General features: G+C 40.3%; 1 protein-coding gene and 1 long non-coding RNA gene across 21 annotated transcripts in view; both read left to right on the top strand.

The window, feature by feature from the left end:
• Positions 1-27,724, top strand: part of ZNF521 (zinc finger protein 521) — a 232,920-nt gene that overhangs the window by 54,391 nt on the left and 150,805 nt on the right. The window lies entirely within an intron of this gene.
• Positions 5,771-12,045, top strand: LOC121109636. The gene is made up of 2 exons (XR_005857336.2): positions 5,771-7,210; positions 11,829-12,045. It is a non-coding gene; the product is annotated as an uncharacterized LOC121109636 (long non-coding RNA).

Below are 27,724 nucleotides of genomic sequence, written 5' to 3'. Positions count from 1 at the left end.
TCTGCCTTTCCAGATCTTTCTCTGGCTCCGTTTTGCCACTGTGTCACCTGACCCTGCCAGGAGGGAGCTGGGCCAGTATTTGCCCGTGGTCCTCGGGGGCCGTACATTTGAAGGCGGCTTCTTATAGCTTTACAGACAAAGCTGAGGCGAGCGCCCGCGCACAGCTCTCCAGCCAGCATAAAACAGTTCCAGCTGTTGCCGCTCTCGAATTTGGAGGAGGGGGAGGGAAAGTGTTGGCTTGGATTTTAGGTGTGGCTCCAGGCATGGAGTGCACTCTGAATATCGCGCTGGACTTCCTTAGGGGAGGCGAAAGGGATATAAACAACAAGCAAGTTGCAGCTCAGGAAATCAGAAGCATGTTTGAAAACCCAAAGTAGAGCTTCAGGTGGAATGAGCATTTCAACCTCACAGTTTTGTTTGTTTTTGGGTGGCAGGGGAGAGGTGCTCCATTCTACAGCAAATCTCATCCCTTTGCGCTTTGTCGCTGTAGGTGAGACACTCCACGCTGCACTTAATTTTGTGGGTTGACAGAAGGCACATCTCACTTTGTGAAGGGTTTTGTTGTTGTCTGGAGTTTATTTTCTTCTCTTTTTTTTTTTTTTTTTTCCTCCATAAATATCTGAAGTGACAAAATCAATTGGGCCAAAAGCAAGAGTGGGAAGTTTGATAGTGCTCATGTTTTTCATGCTTTTGTTGGTGCATCTCCCGTCCTCTGCGGGCTTCATGTTTGCCATGGCAGCGTAACAGAAGATCACTTGCAGCTTTTGATCCCGCATAAGATGGGGTGTATTTGGGAAGCGCTGGGAAGGAAGGCTTGGAGGTGGTGGTGTGGGAGCTGTGCCTTCTCCTGCGTGCTCCTGCAGAGAGACCTGATTGAAAAGAAAGCCTAAGCTAGCCTTGCCTTCCTGAAGCACGGGAGGAAGCCTGAGCTTTTTGTCCTTGGGACAAGTAATGAGAGCAACCTGCCTCCGATATTTGTCATTTGCTAAGGCAAGCTGAGCCTCCTGCCATATTTTGGTAACACTTTCGCTGGACAGAATGTTTGCCCTGTTCGTTACAAAAGCGGTGCCAGCTGCCTGTCTGACAAAGCAAGTGTATTTAAAGTGCCTCACTGTGTGCTTAATGCATGTGAAGAAGGTGTTTTGTATTTTAAGTACTTAAAGGCGTCCAGTAAAACATTTGCATCTGGCACCCTTTTTAAAAATAAAAGAGGAGAAATTTTCTCTTCCATGTGGTGCCTTTCATGGAAATGCATCTGTCCTCTTCACTACCCATTATCAAATAAAAAAAGGCTTTGTACTTAAGGGCTTTTTTTTTTTAAAAAAAAAAAATATATATATATATATATATATATTGGTATTTTATTTTAGTTCTATTGGTAAGAAATGTGTGTCTCATGAATAATATCAGCAGGAGTTTTCCATTAAATGGTGTTGAGCATGTCATGGACCACTCGATTTAACTTTTAAATTTTCTATTGCCTGCTTAGGAAGGATTTGGGTAGTGCATCAGCATAATCTTAAATTTATTTCCTGGGGAGGCCAAATCTCCTGTTTTCCCAGCCCTCGGCCCTGAGCACAAAGTCATTCTCTTTTTCTTTATAACTTCAGAGCAAAGTCGGCCTGCCAGATGGAGTGCTACTACACCAGCTTTCCCCTCTCAGATTCTGAAACGCGTCATCTAGAACTGTACCTTATCTCCCCCAAGGCTCAAATCTAAAAGACTATCCTGAACTCCGATCTGTGTCTTGGCGGCATGATGCACTGCACCATTCCTAGCAGGGCAGTGTTAGTTTCTGCCTTCCTAAATTAGAGTGATGTCGTTTCTTATCCTTTCAGAGATTTTCACCTTGGAGTAATGTGGTTGGGATTATTCAGAGGAGTTGAAGGTAACTCAATATTTGCAATTTGACTCAGTTTCAGAGTGCCTGTTTTGAAGCAGCCAAGTAAGATAACCAAGGTTTCTACTGGAGAGAGATTGCTTACATAGTAATGCCTTGTTTCTGTAGCAGCAGACAGTGTAATTTTTCTTGTTTTCTAGTAGAAAAGGGAAAAGTCAATTTGCAGCAAAGTGGAAAACCAATGCACAGGATACGTAGGGTATTTTTTCAGTTGTTAGCATCTCCAAACTACTTAAATAACCACTAATTTGTTTTTATTTCTTTGTGGTACTTGTTACTTTTTTTGTTTGTTTGTTTGTTTGTTTTATCTTTGTGCATTTGCTATATTGTAATCTTGTGCTGGATTTGTTGTCTACCCTTGGGCTCAAAGCAGGTACTTAGAGTTGCAAAATGAAATCATTATTTCTCTTGAGCTTGGTGGACACTCTATAGGAAGGCCTAGCCACATTTCCCACCTGACAGTGGTTGCAAAATGCTTGAACTGCTTCCTTTCTCAGAAAAGTAAAGTTTGACTGGAAAAAAAAAAAAAAAAGAAAAAAAAAAGGAGAAATTCTCATTAAACAAAGATTGTGTTCTGTTTGCATAGCTTGCTGCCAGGCGGTAGTGGTGTTTCATTTCTCAATGAAATCTGTGTATTGTATCAGCAGCTAAGCACTCAGCAGCCTCGTCTCATAACAGTGGCATAACTGATTGTCTCACATGGATTTTACAGCCCTTTCTGTCTCATCAACCAAGAGCGTCTCGGAATATTGGCAATTTCTTCCATGAAAGGAATCAATATATAGAACAATACAGAAACTTTTAAGCCATAAAATTAAATAAGACAATGGTGCCTGTGGGAAAGGCTGGTAACTTTCTGTACACTTCACATGGGGTACTTGGGTGCAGTCCATTCATTTGTAGGTTACTTTTTAGTCTGCTGAAGTCTTTCTCTTTCTGTCAGTAGAAAAGTGTCAACAAATGGGCAAATCTAAAATCCCTTTTGCTTATTTTTCCCAAGTCCTTTATGAGTCAAACTTCCATTTCAGTGGGAGGTGTTTGTCAGATGAAACTGCCTGGGTTTGGAACATTTTCCATGGGAGCCCTGGCTTCATTGCTGTGTCCTCGATGTGGGAGTTATTTCAGTCGCATTTACCAATCACAGTAATTAAGAGAGAAAGAGTGGAGGTTCTGTTTCCTGAAAAGTAGAAGAGTAGGCAGCTGAGCCAATTCCTGTTTTGTCCAAACCCCCAGAGATCAGCTGTGAGTGAGTTAAAGAAAGAAGACTAGTTCTGGCCTCTGCAATGTGGCAGTGCCTCAGAAGACTCCTTGGGCATGTGCCTGCCTTCACATGTGTGAATAGTCTTCCTGAGTTCATTTGTTGTGCCACTGTTCTTTGTTAGGGGATAATGTCATGGTATCTCAAATAGAAATTTAAGGGTTGCTTTAATATATACATTAACGTGAGCAGGAGCACGTGCTGGATTTGCAGGTGAAAGAGCCATGCCCTGTCTCTTTTGTCATCATCTCCTTTTTTACCTTTCTGTACTGTCACCTTCAACTAGTTCCGTAATCAGGAGTGTCCTTCAATGCTCCTGAATTTGATAAGCTCTTGTTTGCCTCCTACTACAGAAAGCAGCAAGCATGTGTATGCGCATATAGCAACTTACCCAACGATAAAATCCTGAGTAGATGTGCCTTTTTCATTGCATAGTTGTGTGGTATACATGTATATCAGCAACAAATGGGGCTCTGCTTGTGGTTTCCTATGTCTTTGTCTTTTACAGTTGAATAATCTGTTGTTTGACACGGTAGGAACGATGTGTAAATATTGTCCTGCTCACAGATTGCTACCTGGGAGGGAGACTGTTCTCTTCATCCTCTCCTTCCCTGTCCACTTTCACCCCTTACAGTATAGATTCACTAGGGTCTAATAATGTGCATCGAGGAGAGCTGCAGTTTTATACTCAATGAAGGTACTGTGAGAATTCTTGTCTTCAGCCTGACTATATTTTCTCTGAATTTATTAGAGCTTAATAGCACAGAATCCTTTTTCCTTTACAAAATTGAATTGCAGTTCAACAATGGATCCAAAAGTCACAAGGTGGAGTATAAGCAAGCAGATAGATGCCATCAGGTAGCTTATCTTCATTTCTTTGGGACATCAGACTGAAAATATTCTATTGTAACTTAGTTACTTAATTTCCTGCCTCCTCTAAATTGGAAGAGGTCCCAGTCTAGAGCTCTGAGAATGGCGTATTCCCTCTCTGCGAGCCCTTCACTTTGCTATTATCCTTTAGATTCCCAAACTGCAATGTTATCTGCCAGCCTGAAGAGCTCTGGATGGGAATCCCAGCGAAGCCCATCAGTGCCGCTTCTTAATCAGCTGGAGAAGCCACTGCTCAATGATGTGAAGCACCCTTTGCCCTATCCCTTGAGTGCCGAATCCATACTGGGACCTCTCACAGAGCAGTGCCTAGTGTTAGCCAAGCACGTTTGTTATCTTCACTACAGAGGAACAACAGAGCTTGATGTTGTCTGATATGTACTTTCCTCCTTGAGGCCCGCGTTTTCATCTCTGTGTCTCCTTATAAAATCGTAAATCTGTACACTTCCAAAGTAGTTTTTCTTTACCGTAATATGGGTTGTGGCTGCTGCTACTGCTTTTTCTCACTTTTTTTTTTCTTAAATGTGATATCATGTCTTGAATTGGAGTATTGTGTCACTGTGGTGTGTGACATTACACTGTAAAATATAAAGCTATAAAAGTCTGTAATTTATAAGGCTATATTAGGTGCTTACTGTATGTATTATGGCCTTGTAATTCACCATTGCCTATCATTTATTCTATATATAATTCCACGGAGAGTTCTGGTGACATTATAAAGGAAAAGAAGTGTAGCTCAAGTGACTTGTCTTCAGAACCCCAAGATAGAATTTCCTCATATTGCATTATATAATGTTTTTAGTATTATCCATAATGCAAGAATGGGAATTTTCTGCTTTAAACAATTCTAGTTTATGATCCAGGAGTGTTATTTGTATCCATCAACATTTTTTGAGGGGGTGATGACATCAAATTTTTTCACCATGTTGTGGAAGGCTTTGTATGAGATTGTAATATCACATGCTTGGGTAACAAGGTCAAGAGAGCTAGAAAAAACTTTTCCCAGCTTTCCTTTGTATAAGGCTTTGCGAACTTCAGTCAAAGAAGTTAATTCAGCTGTTCCTGAACAAATTCCAAATCTTTCTAATTGGGAATTGTCAAATATACTTAAGGTCTTCCTTATGTTAAAATACCGAATAAGAGTATTTTACACTCACTGTTCAGAATGCTCTGGAATTGCTATTAAGTTCTCAGTCTTTTAGAGTACTTGGAGTATTAGAATCCATTATTGATATTGTTGAATTAAAATAATAACAGACTTTAAGATGACACTTCTAAAATCATGAGCTCTATTTCTAAGGAAACAAAGAAGCAGAGCTCTTCACTTGCAGCTGAAGACTTATTGGTAGTGTGGTTTGGATGAGCTCACCGTCTGGCTCACCAGGTTTGTCTGATGTCTGTGCAACAGTTTTGTTACCTTCTTCATCAAGTGTGTTGAAAGCTGAGCATTGTTCCAGTTTCAACAGGAAACTTCAGTGCAGCTGAGCAACTCTCTTTTGCTTTCTGTGTGTACAGTGGCATCTCCTGCTCGGGGAGTCGCCATTCTGATCCTTAGCTTCTGTCAGCTTCTTTGGGATCCGTGCCTTCTCCTGGTGAATCACCAAAAAGCGAGAATAACTGGAGGACTGGTGATGTCAGCTCCCAGACTTGGCCACTGGCAAGTCATTTGAAGGGAATCTCTTTCAGCTTTGATATATTGCATCGGTTTGCAGCAGAAGCCATGGGGGGGGGGGGGGTGGGAAGGCCTTGCAGAGAGGTAGGTCTGGGGAACTGCGATTCAGCACCCAGTGCTGTATATGAGATTCTCAATCCGTCACGTGATTACATATGTAGCTTCTTTATTAAATCACAGCACAAAAAGCAGATGTATTTTTAAAGGTGGAAAAATGTTCACGAAACTTAACTGGGATATTCTGGGGAGAACTTAGAAGAAAGGATATAGTTAAGTCTAAAGCAAGCATTGTAACAAATGTTTTTTCGCGTCACAGTGGGACAGCTGTTTGCAGGGATGAACAGATCAGACTTACGGAATGGTTACAACCATTTTAATGAAAAAAAAGGAGGACGGGGAGGAGTAAGGCAAGGAATGGGCCTGCAAGCTGACCGATTTCCCTTTAAATCACATTGTAATTTCTTTTTTGGCTAGTAAATGACTTGAAAGTATAGGAAGATAAACAGCCTGAGCGAGGGCCTGGACTTCTGCCATGTGCTGGGCTCCCAATTAAGGGATGAAATTGCAAGATACTCTTCAATTTCACTGCAACTGCGGCTGGGTTTTGTGGGTCAGTAAAACAAATGGAAGAGTTTTTTCTCTCCTATTTGTGTACTTCAGAGGTACTGTGCTCGGTTATCCGTGCTAGCAGTGGTGAGACTTAGCCCCACAGTCTCTGCAAATTTATGGGAGGAATAGGTCCCTGGTCGGAAAGAAAACGATTGTGGATGTTTAAGTTTCTGTAGATCTGCTCTGTTGAATAACTCGCCTTACCTATTTTTTTCCTCCCGGCTTGACAATCAGCAGTGACTGAAATTCATGAACGCAAAATATGTATTTTGATGAAGGGCTTAAACTTTTAAGTGCCTTGCAGAAAAAAAAGCCTCTCTTTAGAAAGAAAAAAAACTCAAATGACTTTCCTTGTGTGTTTTTAAGGGTGCCAGTTGTATCCATTTTAGAACAAATTTACATTGCTTATGGTGTTTTATTTTTGCCACGGCGCTGTGTATTTGTAGTTGTACATTACTTACTGACTTAAACACTATCATTTTCTAAACTGCAGAGGAAAGGAAATATATTTTCTGTTTGCACAATTTTCAGAATAAATGAAAAGGGAGGTAGCATCAACAGAAGAAGTATTTTTTTTTAACTCCATCCTATGTTGTAACAAGATTTTAGAAGATACAGAAAGCTTCTGTCCCATTAGTTTTAATGATAGCTTATCTCAGTGCAATAAAACACTATGAAAATGAAATAATGTGTATATTTTCTTTGGATCTCAGGCTTTTACCTACTGTGCCTACTCAGCACTTGGTTCTTTCTCTCTCTTATTTATTTACTTCTTTAGTTTTCATCATTTGATGCTGTGGCAATCTCTTGTGATGTCATAAGGAGTGATAGCTCAGGCCTAGCAGCAATACCAGTGAACTGTGAGTGTCTCAGAGTGTCACAGGTATAAATGACACCATTTGGTCTCGCTTTGCCTTGAAATTTTTGGTGTGGCATCCCAAATCTATCAGTGAAACGGATTTGCTGGAAACTGTTCATGGACCTGTAATTTCACTTCGTGCCCTGTGCAAACCCTTTGAAGAGATATTGTACCCCTACTATAAGTGAAGGTTTCAGAAAATATGGGAAAACTAACATAGCTTTTGGCAGAGTTCTGTCCTCGTGCTCAACTTAGTAACTTTTTCATTGTTTTGCAAACATCATCCAGGGAACTTCACACTGGGTGGTGAGTTAAAGCCCTATATAACCCAAATAGCCACCTTGATAACCTCACCTACTTGCTATCCAGGTTCGCAATAGAAGAGCGTTACTTTATTAAAACCTTTAACTAGCCATTAGAAGAGGTGCGGTGCGTTAAAACATAGGAAGTGGATGAAAGGCAGTTTTTGTGCCAACAATTCTTCGCCCTGTTTGTTCAATTCATAAACATAACATTTATGGGAATTATGCAGGTAGAATGGACCCTTAAGTGCTCACCTTTCAAAACAACTAATTCTTTCCTTCCTTCCTTTCTCTCTCTCTCTCTTAGATGTGTATGAATGGCTTTAAAGTGATATTTTACATTACTTAAAAATTATGTGAGTGTTTGTTGCTGTTGTGTAGGAAGGAAATAAATCATGGGCTTTTGTGGGATTTTAAATTCATCCCAGGAGTGAAGAGCTAATATCAAGACCTTCACAACTGGGATTAATTTCATGTATCTCTCAGGAGTCCATTGGGTATTATCTTTATACATTATAAAAACGTGTTTTGATATGCTTTAAATTAGTATTTTTTTCTTGTCTATGGAGCAGAGGCAGAGATGCTGTGTGTGCGTGCATGCGCCTGTGTGCTGGCTGAAGGGACTGACATGGGTGGAGCGCGGCTGATTCCAGTGGGATGAAGTGTGCTGCTGTATGGTGCTGTTCCCGAGCACTGCAAAGATTAACAAGCAGAGTACACATGCAGATGTGATGTCGGAGTGGAAATTCACCCCACTCCAAGCACATTCTTTTATCCTCTCGAAAGGACTTCTTTCTTCCACTAGGGGCCTGTGGCTGAATGCCAGCTCTCGCACATCTTCACCACTCAGTGGCAGTTTCTCTGGACATCCTTTAGCAGATGCTGTCAGCTCTTCACCTTTCTTTCATTCTACTCCCTGTGCCTTCATGGATCACTGCATGTTTGCGGTGCGTGTCGAAGAGAAGGGCAGAGTGGCAGAAGGAGGCCTCGTAAAGGCTCATCTTCCCAGCTCTGTGACATGGGCGATCTTCAGTCGTCCAACCCCGTTGATCCCCACACGTTGCTGTGACCCTTTACCCTTGTAAGAAGCAGCACAAGCTGTCTAGCATCAAACCTGCCTTGGTTGTTTTGTTTTTTAAATTATTTTTGAGTCATTTCCTTTATAAAAAGATATGGTTGAGGTCAGAATTGACAGTGGGGACATGGGAGGCTTTGAAATACTCTGTGATATTTCAGAGAAACCACAGCTACATTTGTGTGTGTCTCTGTACATGCGTGCAATGGCATGCGTGCATTAGTGCTGAAGAAAAGGTTGCTAAAATGGTTGATCAGACAAATATCTTAAATATTTACTGAGGTTGTCTTGTCTCCTTCTGCCTGGTCATAAGTTTTAATCTGCCTGTGCTGGTCGTCTCATTAATTTAAGAGGACAGAATTTAGTGCAGTACTTTTGTGGTTGCCCTGATTGCAAAAGACCTCTTAGGCCAGAGGAAAAAGCGGTGAACAACATCTTCGTAAGTGTTTATTCCTTGTGATCTTTTTAATAAAGTAAGGAAACCGGAAAAATTTCACTCTAAGATCAGAAGGAATCGTTCTAATTTCTATCCATTTTATACTAATTTTATCCCTGCAGGGCTTAGCAGGTTTGCAAAATGTGTACTTCACTGTATATATCACCATGGATTTTTCAGTTCTTCAGCAATTTCAGTATTGCAAGGCTTCTTCTCGGTTAGTATTCTACTGGCAAAAGGTTTCCTTCAGTTTCAGGTAGAATCCATTATGCTATCCTCTCTCTCCCTGGCTGTGTCCCTTTGTATTCCCCTCTCTTCCTTTGTCTCATTATGCCAAGGCTTGGTTAACAGCAGCGATACTAATGTACTGACATACTTACGGTATATGCCAGACCTAGATGTTAAATACACAGCACAGAAGAAGGAATCCTGAGGATGAACAGTGAGTTCCACAATAGATTTTAAGATGCCACAAATATACTGAGCAGATATTCCTCCCACCTGCCCATTGTGCCCCATTCTATTTCATACCGAATATACGTCAGCGGGAATCCTGAAGAATTTCATGTGTAGTCTTGAGAAAAATCCAGCAATTTGCTAAGGCTACTCCAAACTCTTCTATTTATATAAATATGGAATATATAGCACCAAATTAATCAGACATTCTTGTAATTAAATGGCTAACAAGAACTCAAAAGAGCATGCCCTTCATTTGACTGTAATGTGCATATGTGCTGTGGTACACCTCCCAGTTGTTAGGCCACACGTCTGTGTGTGTGTGGTGAGTTTCTCCTCTCCCTGCAGGACATCTTACTTTGGCCAAGATAAAAAGTGCTTATCGAATCAGGGGCTTATATTTTATTTTCTTTGTTCAGTATGTGGCTCCATACCCAATGAATTCCTTGCAATGGAAGCCTGGCACTTAAGTTAGATTAATTCATTTCTTCACGGGCTTTTGTGTTGCACTCATTGTGACACTAGTTGAATCATCTGCAAATATTCTTCATCCAGCGAAGTGAGGTGCTGTTATAATACCCGTTTTACCCATGGGGAATGGAGTGACTTATATCAAAGGCATGCTGCTCAGATTAAGGGTCTGTTGTTTGCTTTGTTGTTTTTTTCTACCTTTTCTTACCTTTGTTAGTATTTCATATGTCCGTGACATCTCAGGCCTTCTAGTTTTACTTTATGGTGAAACTGCTTCCTTGCTCCTTGCCCTCCATCCTCTCTGCGTGCCAGCAGTGTGAACTATAAGACAAACAGGAGGTTTCCTGCCCGGGTTCAGTTGTTCTGTGTAGCATCACAGCAGTTCCTGAAAGGGAGAGTGGCAAGGAAAGTCTTGTCCAGGTCTGTGGCATGCTTACAGAGAAATTCATAGCAGTTTAGCTTCCAAACTCTAACAAATCTCTACTGAGTGTGCAGACATAGCTTCGTGGCTTTTATTTTCCAAGTGTACAAACTTAGTCAAACCAGCACTGGTTTTTTTTATCTTTTTAACTTTGTTTTTATAACAGTAGAAGGCATGTGGCTGATATCAGTCTGACTGTACTGCCAAATTTGAAATCCTTTCTATAAGTATGCAGTTTCCATGACTTCTCTGTTAAATGTCTTCAGACCTCTTGGTTTTCTTTTTTCTTTTGAATATAGATATGAAAAAGATGACATGTTTTTCCAGACTTCTGTCTTAGAGGCAGCTGAGCTGACTTCAACTGAACTTTGCAAAAAAACCCCAACAAAACAAATGTACCCTGAGACAGATATCTAGGATGAAAAATTCCAGCCCAAGTTGTTAAAATCTGGCAAAGTAATACAGGACTGGGAAAAAAAAAAAACACTAGTCAGATGTATTTGCAACTCCAAGTTACGTCACTGCCTGCCTATCTGATTGTATCTTTGGTTGTTACTACCCTTCTGCTTCAGCCTTCACTCAAGAACTGATTTTATTTGTATGCAAATCTCTTCTTTGAAGTTTGCATTACCAGAAATGATTGCGCTGAGGGTTTGGGGGAATTTCATTTTTCTTTTACACCTTTTTTTGGTACCTGCACTGGCAGGCAGATGTAGCTACATAATCACAAATTAAATTAATTGACTAAGCTTAACTCAGCTTGCTCACTTAGGTTACTGGAGACACCAGAATGGCTGTTGTGCGTACGAGTCCTGTCCTGCTAATCAAATACTAGATTTGGTTTGATTTTCCTATGGTTCAGTCTAGTATTTGGTAATGACCATCTTACCTGGGAAATTTTCTGGATCCTTTATTTGCTAAATAGTCAAACTTATACATAGAAGCATTTCACTTTACATATACATTTGCATTATGCACTAGTAAAATCAAATGCACTTCTTACACTCCAAAAGAGCAAAGGAAACCCCAAGTGTAGTGAAACCACAGTTTCCTGTTGAGGCCATAAAACAGAAGAGCTATCTTTCATTGCTTTCTCAATGGCAGCATTGAAGGGATAGGGCTATGCCAAATTGGTTGATGTTTATGGATACACTGATCACAAACCCCTAATTGTGCAAGAGGCAGTTGGACAAAGTTGCTTTTAAATCCTAATAACTGCTGTAACAACTGTGGGCCAGAGGTTTGAGTACTGATAGTGTCTGCCTTGACCTCAGTGCTTCTTTCACCCATGCGAGGATCTTCTTGGGTTCGTCTGTATGGAGAAGAGACTTTTCCCTACAGGTTGTGCATGTTTTACATGATCAGGCTATGGATGGCATTGTTATTGTGGAAGTGGTTATAAAGCAGTGTTAGTAAAACACTTTAGATAATGAGTTTGGCTTTTTTTCTGAAGTTTTCAATTTTTATTTTTCCTTTTGCAGGATGAAGGAGTAATGCTTCTCTTCCAGTTTTGCTAACAAGAAGTGTAACTACATGAGATACTAAAATGATTTGCTGTTGCTCCTTGTTTCTAAGGGTGATCTCAGTATCTTATGAATCTGCTGGACCTATGGTGGCTTTCAAACACATACTCCAATGCTGTGAGCTTTTCTGACCTGTCTGGGCTGGCTACCTCCTTGATTAAAAGCTTAAAAGCAAGTTGTAATGCTGTTCTCCGTAATGTCCACTATTTTTTTTCCTCTGTTCCTTTCTTATACGCCTTTGAGACCAGGCTGAATCCTTCTGGTATCTGTCATTATGTTTAGCATTCCTCGTTGCAAATGGGAGTTGAATCAGAGAATGTATCTGTTTCAAATAAGTCCCCTGATTTATGAAATCACCGGCAGCCTTTAATGAACTCTTCCAAGGTGTCTTTCTGTGACTTGTAGTATAGGCCAGGCTTGTGGAAGGAGCAGCAGGCAGTGGCAGCTGTGGCCATCTCTAGAACAAGAGCAATCCAGTCATGTCAGGATGGCACTGGGCAAAGCTAGCAATATGCAAAGCTTTTATTAGCTTTGAGCAGATCTTATCAACAGATACACTTATTCATGAAATTTAGCTGCCTGATCTAGCCATGCTGGCATGGACCAGGGATGGCTTGAAGGCCACCTGTATCCTTCTGCAGTAGGTCCTGTAGATGCACTCTCAGCACCTGCAGATGACAAGATCCTTGACTAACCCATCTTCTGGCATGACAGGTCTCCGAGCATGGCCAGGATTCCCATGTACCACGCAGCAGAGAAGTGACATAACTCAATGGCTGAAAGACTCAGGGTTTGTGCTGGGGGCCATCTTGTTCTTATCTAGCTCTCACATAGTATGTGCAACAGGAGAGGTGTCTGTGATGAAGCCTCTCATGGCTGAAGTGATGAAATGTGGCATTTGGCTGTTTACTTCTTGGGTGAATCACAGCTTTGTGCCTCAGCTTCCTCATTTGTAAAATGGGGTTAATGATACTGTCCTCCTTGTTAAAAAGCTTTTGGTGTACCCTGATGAAAATGCATACTAAATGTTATTAAGCTAGATACAAGACATAGAAGCTAGATTTTATTACTGCTGTTACTATCCCAAACACAGGTTTCCAAGAGAATTTCCATCTCGTGCTTAGGGCAGATAAAGTGCTGGGATATATTTGTGCAGTAAGAGCAGTAGGACCTGCTAAGAAGTGGCTAAATCAAGGTTTGGCTTCTTGGGAATTAAGCAGCTGAATTATAAACACCTTAATATGAGGTTCGTAATATGAATTCTTGGAGATCACTGAGTACAGAAGAACATTCTGGGAGTTTCTGTCTCTGCTATGTAATCTAGGAGATAGTAAAGTGTGTTGGGCAACATAGCATATTCAGAGGGTTGGGATCACCTCAGGACTCACATGGGGCTGATGAAAGTGAGATGAGATTGTTCTCAGAAGTCCAAATTCAGCTTCATAGTCAAGTTTGTAGGTGTACAGTGTGGGATGTAGGATGCAGTGCCTTCATCAGCAGCTTTTTTGTACCACAACTAAATCCTTCCCAAACTCTGCAAACTGCTATCATGAAGGCAAGCAGTGTCTTGCAAGAGAGCATCCTAAAGAGCGTGTGATATCTGAGGACTAAAATGAGGACCAGGTTAGTGCTAGGAAATTTTCTCAGCCTGGCTTGTGAAGGGAGAGGGCAGATTATGGACCAAGCAATTGTCTGCCACAGGGCACTCTATGAACTGATGGGCAAGACTGCTACATTTTCAATCCTTCAATGGTATTTTTATTGAAAGTTTGAGAGAAAAGATTATAAAGGCATGAAATGCCAACAAAGACAGCTACTTTAGTACTTCAGTGTTGCACAGAGCACTGTAGATGAGCACACTCCCTCCTGTATTCTGTGCGTGCCAAAGGTGGCAGTCAGAGAACTAAAGGTCCCATTTTTTTTTTATGTTTTTTTATCGTATTTTTTTTCTCATATCCAGAAATAGTTTCTTCTTTTCTGTCTTGCTGAGAGCTACTGTCAGTTTTAGCTCTCTAGTGCCATTAAAAAAAACTAGCCAGCATACTCAAATTAACAAAACCTAACAATTTGCCACTCTTAAACCTGCTAGAAGAGCTCTTTCATGGTTGACTGGGTGGCTCTGGAGGTTACTAGGGGGAGATACCTTTTCTTCTCTTAATCACCTGTTTGAGTCTTTTCCAAGCTAAATAATAATATTCATTATGCAATCACATATGTTCGTGTGTGTGTTAAATGAGTTGTGCTCTCTTTAGGTCTTAAGGGACAAGAGCATATCAAACAGTCATTTTCAAAGTGACCTTTATCTCCTTTTCCTCAGTGACCTACACCCTAAGACTGCTTGTGTTAATCATATCAAACAACTTTCATCACAGAAAGTAAGGCTCACAAGTTTGCATTCCCCAGGCTTACTGATGGCATGGTATATTTTTATTTTTGCTGAAATTATGTATATACTCAAGATACATTAACTGCCTTCCACGTAAGTTCCTTCACAACCCTTAGCTATAAACGATGTGGACAATGGATATCCCTATTCTTTATCTGGCTTTTGTCCCCTACTGAAATATAATTTTTGAAGTCTTTTTGCCTGAGAGTTTCACAGTTAGATTAGCGGGAAGAAGTAGGTCAGCACTGAAATCAAAGAGCAGTATTATTGGAAGGTCCAGAAGAAACTGTCTAGCCCAGGTCCTGCCATGGGGTTTCATCACGTATGAGTAGACAATGCCATCTAATTGTTTTTTTGATCTTCCCTTGGAAACTTCAAGGGATCCAAGGGATCCAAGGATCCAAGAGCTGGCTAAGGAAGCCAGTGTTCAGTGTTCTTCTGTGTTTTGTTCTCCTGAAATTTAGGCCAGATCTGACCTGAGACACCCAAGCTGCAGCTGCAAAAAAATATAACCAAACAAAAAACAAAACAAAACAAAAAACTCCCCTCATTTTTCTTCACTCAGAAAAATTAATCATTCTTAGGGTAACAGAACTACAGAATATCCTGTGTTGCAAGGCACCCACAAGGATAATGGAGTCCATCTCCTGGCTCCACACAGCACCACCCAGATTTCAAACCCTGTGTCCGAGAGTGTTGTCCAAATGCTTCTTGAACTCCAGCACCAGGGGCCGTGTCCACAGCCCTGGGCAGCCCATTCCATGCCCACTGCCCTCTGGTGCAGCACCTGTCCCTAACCCCCAGCTGCCCCTCCCCTGACACAGCTCCATGCCGTTCCCTCAGGCCCTGTCTCTGTCACACAGAACAGAGCTCAGCGCTGCCCCTCCACTCCCTGTGAGGAGATGCAGCCGCCATCTCACCTCAACCTCCTGTGCTGTGGACTGAACACATTGCTTTCGTTGTTGCAGCTCTGTACCTGTTTGAAATGACCACTTTCCCACTTGTGATCTTCTCTTTTCTGTCTCCACGAATTAGGTTCTTCTAGATGATCTTGATTTCTCTTGCTTGGTAAACATCTCCTCAGTTTGATTTCTTTGATTAGGTATCTATCTGATCCACTCTGTGATGAATGCTGATGAGACCAAATCATTTCTTGTATCGTTGCTCTCCTTAATTATTCCTGTGACAACATGATAGTTCATGGATCCCAGGGATTTTCTTATAGATCTTTTCTTTGTCTCACCTTTTATCATACAGTTTATGCTCCCTCATTTTCCTTTTACTTGGGATAGCCATTTGGCCAAGATAAGTCTAAAACTGTCATTTAAGCTCACTGTTTTCTTTCTTTCTCTTTTCCCCCCTCCTCTTTTTGCTTTAAAATACGTGTGTGTTCTGTGACAGTGTTAGTATAGATTATATACTGTAATGGCCCTGTAGGTGATAACATTTATCACTGTATGAAAATACCACTGTACTGTTCAGTATCTAAAAGGTGAGAAACAGTTCCATAGTTACATGTATTCTGGGAAGCTTATTTCAGAAGAGCTTATGTAACTAATTGTTTTTTTGTTTGTTTGTTTTTTGGTTTTTTTTTAATGTAATAAAAGGAACTTCAGACTATTTTCAATGAAAAAAAAAAAGAACAGAGCTAGTTTTTTAGATTTGGCCAATTTGGCATTTATCAAGGGCAATATGAATAGTAAGGGAGTATAACTCATAATTCTTTCATAATTGTCTCATTTGATAAAGGAAATGCATGGTGAGCAATAAGAAATAGAATGCACTGCTTTCTTATTTCTAAGGACGGAAAAGCAGAAAGATTGAAACGGAACTAACTTTGCCCACTGTAAAATCACCAAATGCAAGAACTGAGCAGAAAGTAGAGTTTAAGTAGTAGGTATATAATTAATACATTTATGTTTGTGCTGCAGATGCATGTAATTTCGTATAGAACTGAGTGAAAATACTAAAACTCGTTTTCTCTTTTCCCTTTTTGTGCACATACAGTACATTAAATTTAAAGAGCCATACTCCATTAGCTGCTAAGATTCACAATTGTGTCTAGAACACTGAAAGTAGCTCTTGCAATGATAATTGTAAAATGTCAAGTAATCGCAAACAGGTTCACATTTAGTATAATGATTAGATAACTAGGGAAAAAACAGCTATTATGTGTTCCTGGACCACAGTGGAGGTAGAAAGCAAGAAAAGTATGTGGTTTGACTGCATATTATTAAAAATGTAACACTTTATATTTACTTTGCACTTAAAATTTTGAATGATCTGACTAACAGAAACAGACAATCTAATACAAATGGTTTGGAATACATTAAAAATGCATGCAAGACAAATCGCTATTTTATAATCGTTCGGCAATGTAGTAAATTTGCACTGCAGGTTGATTCATAACAAATTTGCATAACATTTATGTGGGGTTTTCATTGTACTAATACAGTTCTTTCAGCCACTTTTTATGTGTTCTACCATTTTATTATGTACCTTTAGGGGGTACTTCAAAAAAAAGAGAAAGTGGGGGCTGGGAGTCAGTGGGAAGAATATGACAGAGTTTTAAGATGAAGGTTTGTAATCACAGAAATGAAAAGCTAAGAAAAAGAAAATAGACTGGAAAGGGTGTATAACTTAAAATTGAGTGAGTGGAGGAGAAAAACATGTATTCTGTGCTCCCACATGAATAATATAGTATTCACTCCATTATTTAGGAGGGCATGACGAGAAAGATGGGTATCAAGAGTGCATAGACCAAAGGGGCTTCTGTGAACAGCTATGTTAAATGAAGGTGCTTGTTAATATGCCTTGATTTGCATATGCTTTGTATCCTTTCCTAAATATTCTGGGGTCAAATAAATGTTTACGCTGTGTATTTTGCCTTTTAATATTGTAGCTTATAATTCTCTTAATTTCTTTCAATTCAGAAGACCAATTTGGAAAAGGAAGGGTGAATTTGCTTTGAGGAGGAAATAGCAAATACAGGAGAGTGAGGAGAGAAAAGGCATTAAAGAGTAGTGGGAACAGATCCAATTGGGAGAGGTCTGGTTTGGCATTTCTTTCACCATCTCCCTGCTGCTGTGCAAAGACAGTAGTCGAGAGAATAAGAATCCATGTAAATCCCAGTTGTGAAATCCGTCTGTGGGGAGAAGAGAGATTTACCAGTATGCTCTTATTTGCTTTCCAGTAACTTTTGGATGTCCCCTTATGATCATCTCTCTGCCCAGTCTCCCCAGTCTTTCTCTCTTTTCTGCATTCATCTTTCTTATTGTATCACCCACACAAAGTAGACAAAGAATAAGTGTCTTCAGAAGATCATAATTACAGATTCAATACTGTTTTATTATCAGCATCGTTACTTAAAATCAGTTTTCTATTTTCACAGAGCTCATATAAATATCTATTGTTTGCATTACTTGAATTTCAGTGATCTAAGACAAAGTTTTGAAGTTAAAAAATAAAGTAACAAACCTGGACAGTGCTCTAGAGCATGTGTTTTTGAACTGTTCTTGAGTAGGAGGATGATAATGGTTGCCTATCTTGGTAGCCCATATGCAGCAATAAGTAAATGATAAAGTTGTTCCTTTATGTAACAGAATTTATGAATTCTTTTGGAGCACAGCAACAGAATTCCTCTGGTATGAGGTGCAAGTTCAATAATTTTCTCTAGATATTTTGCAGTAGCTTAACTGTGTCTTCCAGGCAGTTCCACTGCCTGTAGCTTATTCTCTGTTTGCTTATATGTCCTGGTGGGTATGCTGAAGGCAAGCTGTGATGCCTGGATAGATTGGCTGGAGTCCGTCTGCCAAAGAAAGTCATTCAACTATGTTTGTTAGTGAAATGCAAGCTTTTTCAGCATCCTGAATGTAGAGAATGGTTTTTGATGTAGCCTGTCCTTCAGTTTTTTTTGCTTTGTCTCTCTTGTACTTTGGAAAGAGGAAACACATTTCCCAAAACAAGACGATAAGCACCCATGAAGTTCAGGTTCTGAACATTAAAAGGGTTAAAAATAAAATCAGAGGCATGCATAAAATTTAACATTTGGGAACTCTTCATTTCTCCTTGCTGAATATGAAGGTAGCAGTCTTCTGCTTAATTGAAAGTTTGGTGAGAAGCACATAGGGGATTTCTTTGGATTGCACTCTACACTTTTTTGGGACAATGCATGTAAATGTAAAGCTGTGGTGATTATGTGAATGTCATTTACTGTAGGTGGAGAAAGCTTTGAGTACAGAGAAGTAAATGCATTTATTCATTCGTGTAGAGAACTCTGGTGAGCTTCATGACAGTGAAGTTAGCATAGCTGTGAGTAGGCTTCTCTGCCATTACCTTAAACTTAATGTTTTACAGAATGACATATAGACACCAGGAGGAGGTATTCTTTATCCTTTGTGTATTCTGAGCAAATACACAGAGTAACTTGCTCAGTCAGGTTCCAGTCATTGTAAAGAAGATCGGTAAATTTCATGTCTGAAACTGAGATAGATGCCCTCTCCGCTTGCAGTGTAGCCTGTTGTAAGTTGTTGTGCATTGGCACACTGGCTGCTCCAATTTTACCTGACTACCTGTTGTCTGAGCTTTTCCTGGAGCCTTATCATTTCCCTACTTCTGGCAGGCTTTAGCTGGGGATGTAGGTGTTCTGGGGAGGAGGAAAGATAGCAGGTAAAATCTTAGGGATGCTGTTCAGGTGGGAGAGAACGGAGGTGGAGAGTCCAGTGAAGTGCCTGGATCTGTCTCTATCAACAATAACAGGAGGTCTGAGTCAACTTGCTTAGATTTGGCACGTAATATTTGTCTCTGGATATCTCTAGTGGCATTACGTTTCACCCTACCAACCTAGCTCTTTTGCTGACCTGAGGAAGTGTGTCACAGGCACATTTTATTCTCTTGGCACAGCATTTTAGCTAAGAGAGGAAGCGTTGCAGCCCATGTTGTACAGAAGCCTGCAGGAGATGTGTGGCTGAGCTTGGAAATCAGCTCAGGCCCCTTTTGTTTTGCTCGCAGGGTTGCTGTCAGCTGGCAGAACAATTGCTCGGCCTGGACAGCGGCCGGAGCCAGGTGTGCCCTCAAGCTTCACATGTCATTAAAAAGGCTAAAATTTCTGTCATTTTTCTCAAAATGTTTTTTTTTTTTTTTTAACATAGAAGACAACAGATACCACATAGCAAGGATTGATTGTTTGCCTTTTCTATACCTTATAGCAAAAGCAAATAAATAAATAAATCAGTGGCAACGTTCTGCACACTGTCGTTTCCCTGGCTGTGCCTCACTTGGAGGACCACAGTTTAGTAGCAAATCAGTTTAGTAACCATATAGAAAATTAGTTTGTAGCCAAAATCAGAAAACTAAATGGCACAGTTTATGAGTTATGTCAGAAATTTGTAATTTGAATGTAAAATGCCCCTTATAGGGGCATACTTCTTTCTCATTTTTTTCTGCTAAGGTGCCTCTCTTTGCTGTTATCATTGACTTCCTTGTATGAGAGCAAAATCAGAAGGAGAGCGTGCCCATTTCTATCTGGACATGTAAAATTCTCCTAATCTCCCCCTTTCTCCAACTCATAAAATCCCCCTCCCCCCCTTTTTTTTTTCCCCTGGAACTATTTTTACAATACACCGAATTAGAGAAGGTTTCCATGTCTATTAAAACTGTGCACACTCGAAGCTGCTGTATAATCATAAATAAAGTAGGTAATGCTGGTGATGCTGGGGTAAGTTAGCATTTTTAGCTGGTACCAAAGTTGTATTTTCTTGCCTGTGCTACGTGACTGTAGTAATCAGTTTACTGTTGGGGCTGAGAGATCATTAACCACTGCAGAACTCTTTGTAAGTGAAAGGTGCTGGAGATTCAGGGGTCTGTGCTGTAGGGGAAACTGCTTGTTTGAGAACAAACTGAGCAAAGCTGATGCTGAGTGTGATAAGACTTGCCAGATTGCCATCCTATAAGAAATGGTTTCAGAAAATGTTTGTGCAACTCTTTAGTAGCAATAGGACTTTTTTTTTCCCCAACCCTTTTTTTCGTATTCTTTATTCTAAGCTTTTGCTACTGTCATTTTTTAAATAGATCATTGTCTAGTTCCAATTGTAGTATGAATTTTTACACTTTGAGCATTTGACTCTGATTTGCATTGTGTGTTTTATTACTGTATGCTTCTTCATTCAGAGAACAGAGTGAAGGGTGGGACATATATATCATTTATTGATTTTTTTTTTCAGTAAATTGTAGAAAATCTAGTGCAATGAATGCATAATTTTTATGAATTGAATTCTTAAATCATAAATAAAATGTTAATTTGTAGACATGTTTAGTTGCGGAGCAGATGGAAAAATAGAAATGTGCTGGAAAAGTAGGTATTTGCTGAAGCTAATGAAGTTAATTGGTCTCATTTGGCTACACTATTTTCCCCAACCCCCTGAAGACTGGGCTTCTTAATTCTTTAATTAAAAATGAGTAAGGTATGCTAATATTATAACCTTTATTTTTTTTTTCTAGCTTTCTATATACATGCTTCTTATTAATAGAAGCAGCCTTAGCAGTCCAGTATTAGTAAGCACATTAGTAACTAGGAATTTCTAGGGAAAGTGACAATATTGTGAAAAAATAATTGAAGATCTAGCAATCCATGAGTTAATATGTGCTTTTAAGCCCTAATCATTATTTCCCTTTCCTGTTTCTGCATGATTACAAAGCAAGGATCTGTTTTTTCCCCAGTTTGGAAGGAAGTTGAAGTACACAGAACAGCTTAGGTGGTGGAAAATTCTAATTATTAGAAGTATTTCAATTAATTTTGATTAGCTGTGTTACAGGCTAAATCTACAGCGAAGTGCTAGAAATATATGAATTAAAACACCAGTGAATCGATCCACAACACCATGAGATCCCCTAAACTGTTATGTTGCTGTTGTTTAAAAGGCGAGGAGAATATTTTAAACTATGTATTCTCTTCCTTCTCATATGGGTATTGAAAAAGAAAGTCAGTGGCCATGCTTTGTGGTGACACCGGGACTGGCAGCGTGTCCTGCTAGGTGTGCAGTTCTGCCAGGGACTGGCGAGTCCTCACCACCATGCTGCCTCTGTCTTCATTCCGTATGAAGTTTTCGCTATTTGGATGACTGAGTTTGAGCAACTGCTTAGGGTTTCAAAGGATTTGGATAATGTTACACTGTAGGGTTGGAAATCTCTTTGAATAGTACGTTGCAAAGGGACAAAGACATAGTTTCGGTGCATTTATTAGGGCCCTGCTGTAGAAGTGAGGAACAATAAACCATCTTTTTTAAGTTAAGAGATCTTGGAACAGGCAGCTTTAATAAATCCTGGGTTTTAGAAGTGAGGTACGTGCTGCAGTGCTGAAGTTGTTTGTTCATCTGGAATGTATTAGGATCTTGATTAATACGAAGACATCTGCAATTTTACATAAGAAACAGAGCGGGCAGTTTGGCAATTGCAAATGGAAATTGGGAAAGAAGAGCCAAACCTATACGAAGTCGCTGTCTAGTCCTCATTGCCACCGATGTTGATACTAACAATTATTATAGTGGTTAAAAATATACGTACTGCTAAAATGTTTCAATATGAAGGGCTCAGCAGCCAATTTTACAAGAACCACACATCTTTCAAAACTGGTAGCTTTTCAGACAGCTCTATAAAGCAAAAAGCAGTCTTTGTGTGCTTAATCTGATCTCCCAGGTCTCACACTGGTGGCTGACAGTAGTAATGCTTTTGAAGTTAAAGAATTTACACAGATACAAGACCAATGTAAGGTAATATCAAGAATCAGCCTGTATCTCTCCAAAATGCAGCAGTGTAATCTTCTTTAGAGAAGTAGAATGCCAGTCAGAGTCAGATCTTCTGTAGGAACAGTATCTTACATTTAAGGATTAAAATATTGAACAAGCAAACTGGACAAAAGAAAAAAAAAAAAGGAACTGCAGCAAAAGATGTTAAGTCAGGGTGATGACTGAATGAAAGCCTGGGAATTTGGGGGTGATTTGTTTTCGTAAGTAGAGCATTTAGCTATGCAAGTACATAATTTGGTGGAGAAAATAGAACTGTTGTCAGCAGAGTTTGTAAAAATTGGTTCCCAGTTAGACTGGGACGGCCAGCAAGCAGAGCATTAGTAGATTAATTTCAGGAAGTCACATGCATTGTTAGTAATCCATAAAAGGGCAAATTCTGAACAATTGGAAGTCTCACTCCAAAAAAAATGTTGATAATGTGACTGAAATAATAGATCAGCACTTCTTTCAGTAGAAAAAGGCAAGTTAATTCTTGCCAGAATGGTTGGGAATACGGAAAATGTTCAGTGTTTAGTGCTGAAAACTTGAGCAAAGCAATTTGATCCTCTTGGCACTGAGAGTTTTCAGTCAACCTGTAGGGAATGGTGAAAAGATGAGAGGGGCTACAGGGACACATCTGAAAGTTTTCTTGAGTCAGCAATAAAGCAAGACTTCAGTAGGTTCGTAAAATGGAGAGGACACAGGAATCATTCTGATCATTTTGCAAGCCATCTATCTCCCTTTCATGACTCCATAAATATTTGTGGCAACTCTTAATAAGGAAATGTAGGATTAGCGAAACAATGCGTGTTGGTTAACCTTCGAGGCGGTTACATCTGGAAGTGAGGAGCCATACCATATGATTATGCAGCTCTTTACAGACCATCTGCAAGTACTTCTTGGACCTATGACAGGGCCATTAAGTGCAGTTCAAGAAGTTGATCTCACTACACCTGAACATAGTGATACTTCACATCCAGCAGTATAAGGAGCCACTGTAGAGCTTATTTTAGCTGAACTGTAGGAGAAATAGAGTTTGGCTGTTAGTGTTACCAGAAATGTTGTTTTCTATATCTGTATTTCCTACACGGTACTTCTGGAGAAGCGGTTGTATCCTATGAGCTGCTTCCAGCCCATCGGCTAACGGGGACAGAATGGGAGGAGCTCAGTTTCCATGTGGAGTTTGCACCTTCAGAGCTCATCCGCAGGCTCTTACATCTGCTCATCTTACAGACTTTTCTGGAAAAGTGGCTTGAAAAATAGCAGTTTGTGTCTTTCTTGTCTAGAATTAGTTACAGATGTAATTTACATCTCAGTCTCCAAGGGAATCTGTAGAAGCAGGTAAATCTTTCTGATTGGATATGCCTTTATATATGTATAAAAAATATACAATATATTATTTTTCATTTATATGTCACCTTTCCAAATAGTCACTTCAAAATGCATTTTGTATCTGCAAGTTAGTGGTTAGGTATTCATATTTGGTTTTAAAAAGTTTCGTAAAGATAGTTAATAGTTTAAATTAAAATCACAGAGTGCTCTGAGTGAATGAATATCCTTATCTGTGGAAAGAAAGACATTCCTAAGATACAAAGACTTTTTTAAAGATAACTTACCAAAGAGAAGGAACTGTCACAGTGGTATATAAACAGGACAGATGGAGATAGCCCCTCAAGGCTATGGGACTTGAGTTAATAAACCTTGAAAAGTTACAATATTTTTTGTTTTGTGTTTTCCTCATGAACCCAAGTAATATAGCTCATTTGTTTCGAATATTACAACTGGACTGCCAGGCAATAAATTTGGTTTTCTTAAAGCCTACATCTAACCAGATCCAGACCAAACCTAAAATACCAGTCCAAATAAACTTAATAGTGAGATTCCATTGACTTCAGTAAAGCCAGAACTTTATTTTGAGGTTGTGGATTTTAGTGTATTGTGTTATTTGGTAACACAAGTCAAATGAAACAACCATGTGTTCATAAGATTGGCCAACTCTTTTTCTACTAGTCTCTGTACCTGCCGTATGTGCCTGCTAATATGTCAATGATACAAACAACTCACTAGAGGATTGGTGTGTTCAGTACATCAGAAGTACATCATGCCTACCGCACACAGAATATTAGCTTTTAGACAAACAGCTTAATGCTATGTGGGGAAGAGGAGGAGTGTAGCTGAGTTTGCTGCACCTCAAAGAATCAGAGTATTTCAGGGACTGGAAGGGACCTCAAGAGATCATCAAGTGCAACCACCTGCTAAAGCAGGTTCCCTACAATAGGTTGCACAGGCAGGCATCAAGATGAGTCTTTAATACCTCCATGGACAGAGACTGCACAACCCCTCTGGGCAACCTGTTCCAGTGCTCTGTCACCCTTACTGTAAATAAGCATTTCTGCATGTTTTTATGGATTTTCCTGTGTCCAAGTTTTAGACCATTGCTCCTTGTCCTATTACTACACATTACTGAGAAGAGCCTGGCTTCATCCATTTGCCCTCACCTCCCTTTAGATATTAATAAACATTTATCCAGTACCATCTCAGTCTTCTTTGCCCCAGGCTGAACAGAGCCAGGTTACTCAGCCATTCCTCATACCATACTTAGCTGGGCTCCTTCTAGGAGATCCTTGTCTTTTTTGAACTGGGGAGCCCAGAACTGGACAGAGTAGTCTAAATGCGGCCTGACCAGGGCAGAGTAGAAGGGGAGGACCACTTCCCTCCACCTGCTGGCCACACTCTTTTTAATGCACCCCAGGATCCCACTGGCCTTCTTGGCTACACAGGCACACTGCTGGCTCACGGCCAACCTGCTGTCCATCAAGACCCCCAGGTCCCTTGCTGCAGAGCGCCTGTCCAGCAGATCATCCCCTAACCTGCACTGATGCATGTGGTTATTCCTCCCCAGATGCAAGACAAACCTCAGTGTTAAATTCTTCACCAAATGTAAGTGGGTGCTCATGATCAAATTAAAAGTTAGCATTACAGATTCTTTTTGCCTCGTATAGGATAATCTGAGCTGATGCAAACCACCTCTTTGGCAGAACACACGTTTCCACTTGTGAAGAAAGCCTGCAAATGAAACGATCTCAGTGGCAATTATTTTATATCAAGTAGAGACAGAGATCTGGAAATTTTCAATGGAAATGAAGTGGTCCAATGTAGGGATGGTAATCTTGGACTAAAGTAGCTGACACTAGAGCCAAAGAACTAAAGCCAGGCATTTATGTGGAAAAGCCAGGGTGAGTACAACCTTTCTGCAGCCATCCTGCTTTTTTAAGTAGCAGGCTCAGTATTGTACCACTGCCTTTTAAAATCCAGGCTCCTGACTGAACAAAACCGAGAAAACAGATCCTGCTGTAATGAAAACACATGTAAAATTCCTGGAAATGTTTCCTGTTTCAGGCTGCCTGCTTAGTGTAGACTGCCTGCACACTGATAGAAAGTCAGCGATTGTTTGCTCTGGTATTGTTCATATCCCTTTTTTATGAGGAAGATGAAGATCAGACCAGAAGGTTATCCGTCACCTTTGCAGCCACATTAGGATCAGAAAGAATAAAAAAACTAATTGTCTTCATTGTATTTCAGATTGTTTTGATTGGATTTATGCCCATGGGTTTATGCCCGTGACATAAAAGAAACACAAAATAATTATTTTATTTATTTATTATTCCTCTCATGGTAAAAGCTGGAGCTGGGCTTTTGCTTCGGGATTGAGTGGTCCAAAAAATGTCCTGCTGGCCAGATCTAGTCCACAGCATGATTCTGCCTGGATTAACATTTTTTGAAGTGACCTTGTGTTGGGGCTACAGTTTGGCAGGAACAGGTTATGCTGGCTCCTTGTGATGCTCAGGATGCTCCTAGGGCACCCTTCATCCCCAGCTCACAGCTCCTCAGGCTGCCTCTGTGTCCATGTTGGAGATGAAGGCTCTTTACTCGGTGGGTCTGGAGCCAGGCCTGGGAAAGTGCCCCAAAACTGGCATCTAGAGCATTTAAACGGTTGGACCATCTTGAAATGGTCGATATCTTATTCTAAGATGAATATTTACTTTTTTTCAACATGAGAGTCTTTTGTTATGTCTTATCCTCAGTCTTTCTGGGACGCAAGAGACCAGGGCAACTACAGGTTGCAGTTCCATTCCACAGTACGTAGCATTTTTATTTGGTCTGCTATGAGTTATGCTTGCTGATAGTAAGTCTATAGTGCATTTTTAGGTATGTAATTCATGTTGAAAGTAGACATTTTAGAAGAGTAGATCTGGTTGTAGCACAAAACATACAAGACTAAGGAGAAAGGGGAGAAAGAGTACTTGGATTATATACGTTGAGAAGCTGCCTACTTAATGGGCTTGAAGTAAAGAAGACAGGAAGCTTTTTGGGATGTGGAGACACATTTTCGGGCTAGTACAGAATACAAGCCAGGAGCATTATTGACCAACATCGTGATGTTCTTTCCCCAGCAAGAAGGGCCACGGTTCCCCATCCCAGTGAAGAATTTTCAGCTAATGTGAACAGTTTGCTTATTTATCTTGGGTGTAGACCATTCTGCAGTCATCTGGAATGGACTACTGTAATGTGCTCCTAATTGTTTCCCTTGAAATTGATCTGGAGATTCTTTGGGGTGGAAAGCTAATATATTGAAAAATGGAGTCCAGTGCATGTAGCTCTTCAAATTTTAATCGCCCTGTTCCTGGGTAAAAACCTCACGCTCCATGTCCCTGCCTGGCAGTAGCTCACAGTTGGCCATGGCTGTCTTCCTCTCCCTGGGCTGACGCAGACGTGGGCCGAAGGCGAGTCTTTCTTGTCCTCAGTTGTGCAGCTCCCTGCCAGAGCCCCTTGCTGGCTGCCTTTAAGGCAAGCTGCAAGCCCTGTTTATTTCAGTTGGCCTATCCATGACTGTTTTATGGGCTCCCTACCTTTGTTTTTGCATCTGCTACCCTTTTGTTTTTCTCTTTACTCTAACTAGTCAGGAATTGAGTCTTTTGGGGCTGGCAGGTCCCTTTTGAATTCTGTGTGTATAGCATATTGTAACATGCTATTAGATTTTGCTTTCTACTTTTACTGTTTTGCATTTGGCTCTTTATGCTGCTTGGCTTGCAATTGGTGCTTTAGAAAAGATCAAATAAATATATAATCGTGTCAAATCTAATTTTGTCTAAGAGAGTTAAATCCAGTATCCAAATATAGAAGAGTGTGTTTGTGGTGAAACTTAGTACTGAGAGAATTAGAAAGAAAGCTCCAATTAGAAAGAAAGCTGATTCCATGCCGTTTGCAATGCCATGTTTTCTTTAAAAGAAAACTTCCACTGTAATTAGCAGGAAAGTGCAGCCTAACGGGCAGTGCATTACCTAACACAGAGCCTGCTATTCAGTCCTAGGAATAGATCATGCTTTTATATGCTCCTCTGGAGACCGCTGGTACTGTGAAGTCCAGTATCAGCAAAACAGAAGTCAAAACATGCGCGCAGTCAGGAAATCTTGTACAATGGATGATAAATAGTGATTTGCTTCATTGGCCACTTCAGGAGGAAGTGTGTGAATGTAATCGTGGAATACAATGGCCTCTGCTTCTGCCGTCAAATACTTGGAATGAGGTGTCTGTCATCCACCCGCACAGAAGGATTCAACTGTTGCATACACACATGAACCCATGTAGATTATGTTGTTACTTGCGTTATGATGGCTACCAAGGGA

Source organism: Gallus gallus, chromosome 2 (assembly GCF_016699485.2).
Source record: "Gallus gallus isolate bGalGal1 chromosome 2, bGalGal1.mat.broiler.GRCg7b, whole genome shotgun sequence".
Lineage (NCBI taxonomy): Eukaryota > Metazoa > Chordata > Aves > Galliformes > Phasianidae > Gallus > Gallus gallus.
This window is presented reverse-complemented; position numbering and strand designations above follow the sequence as displayed.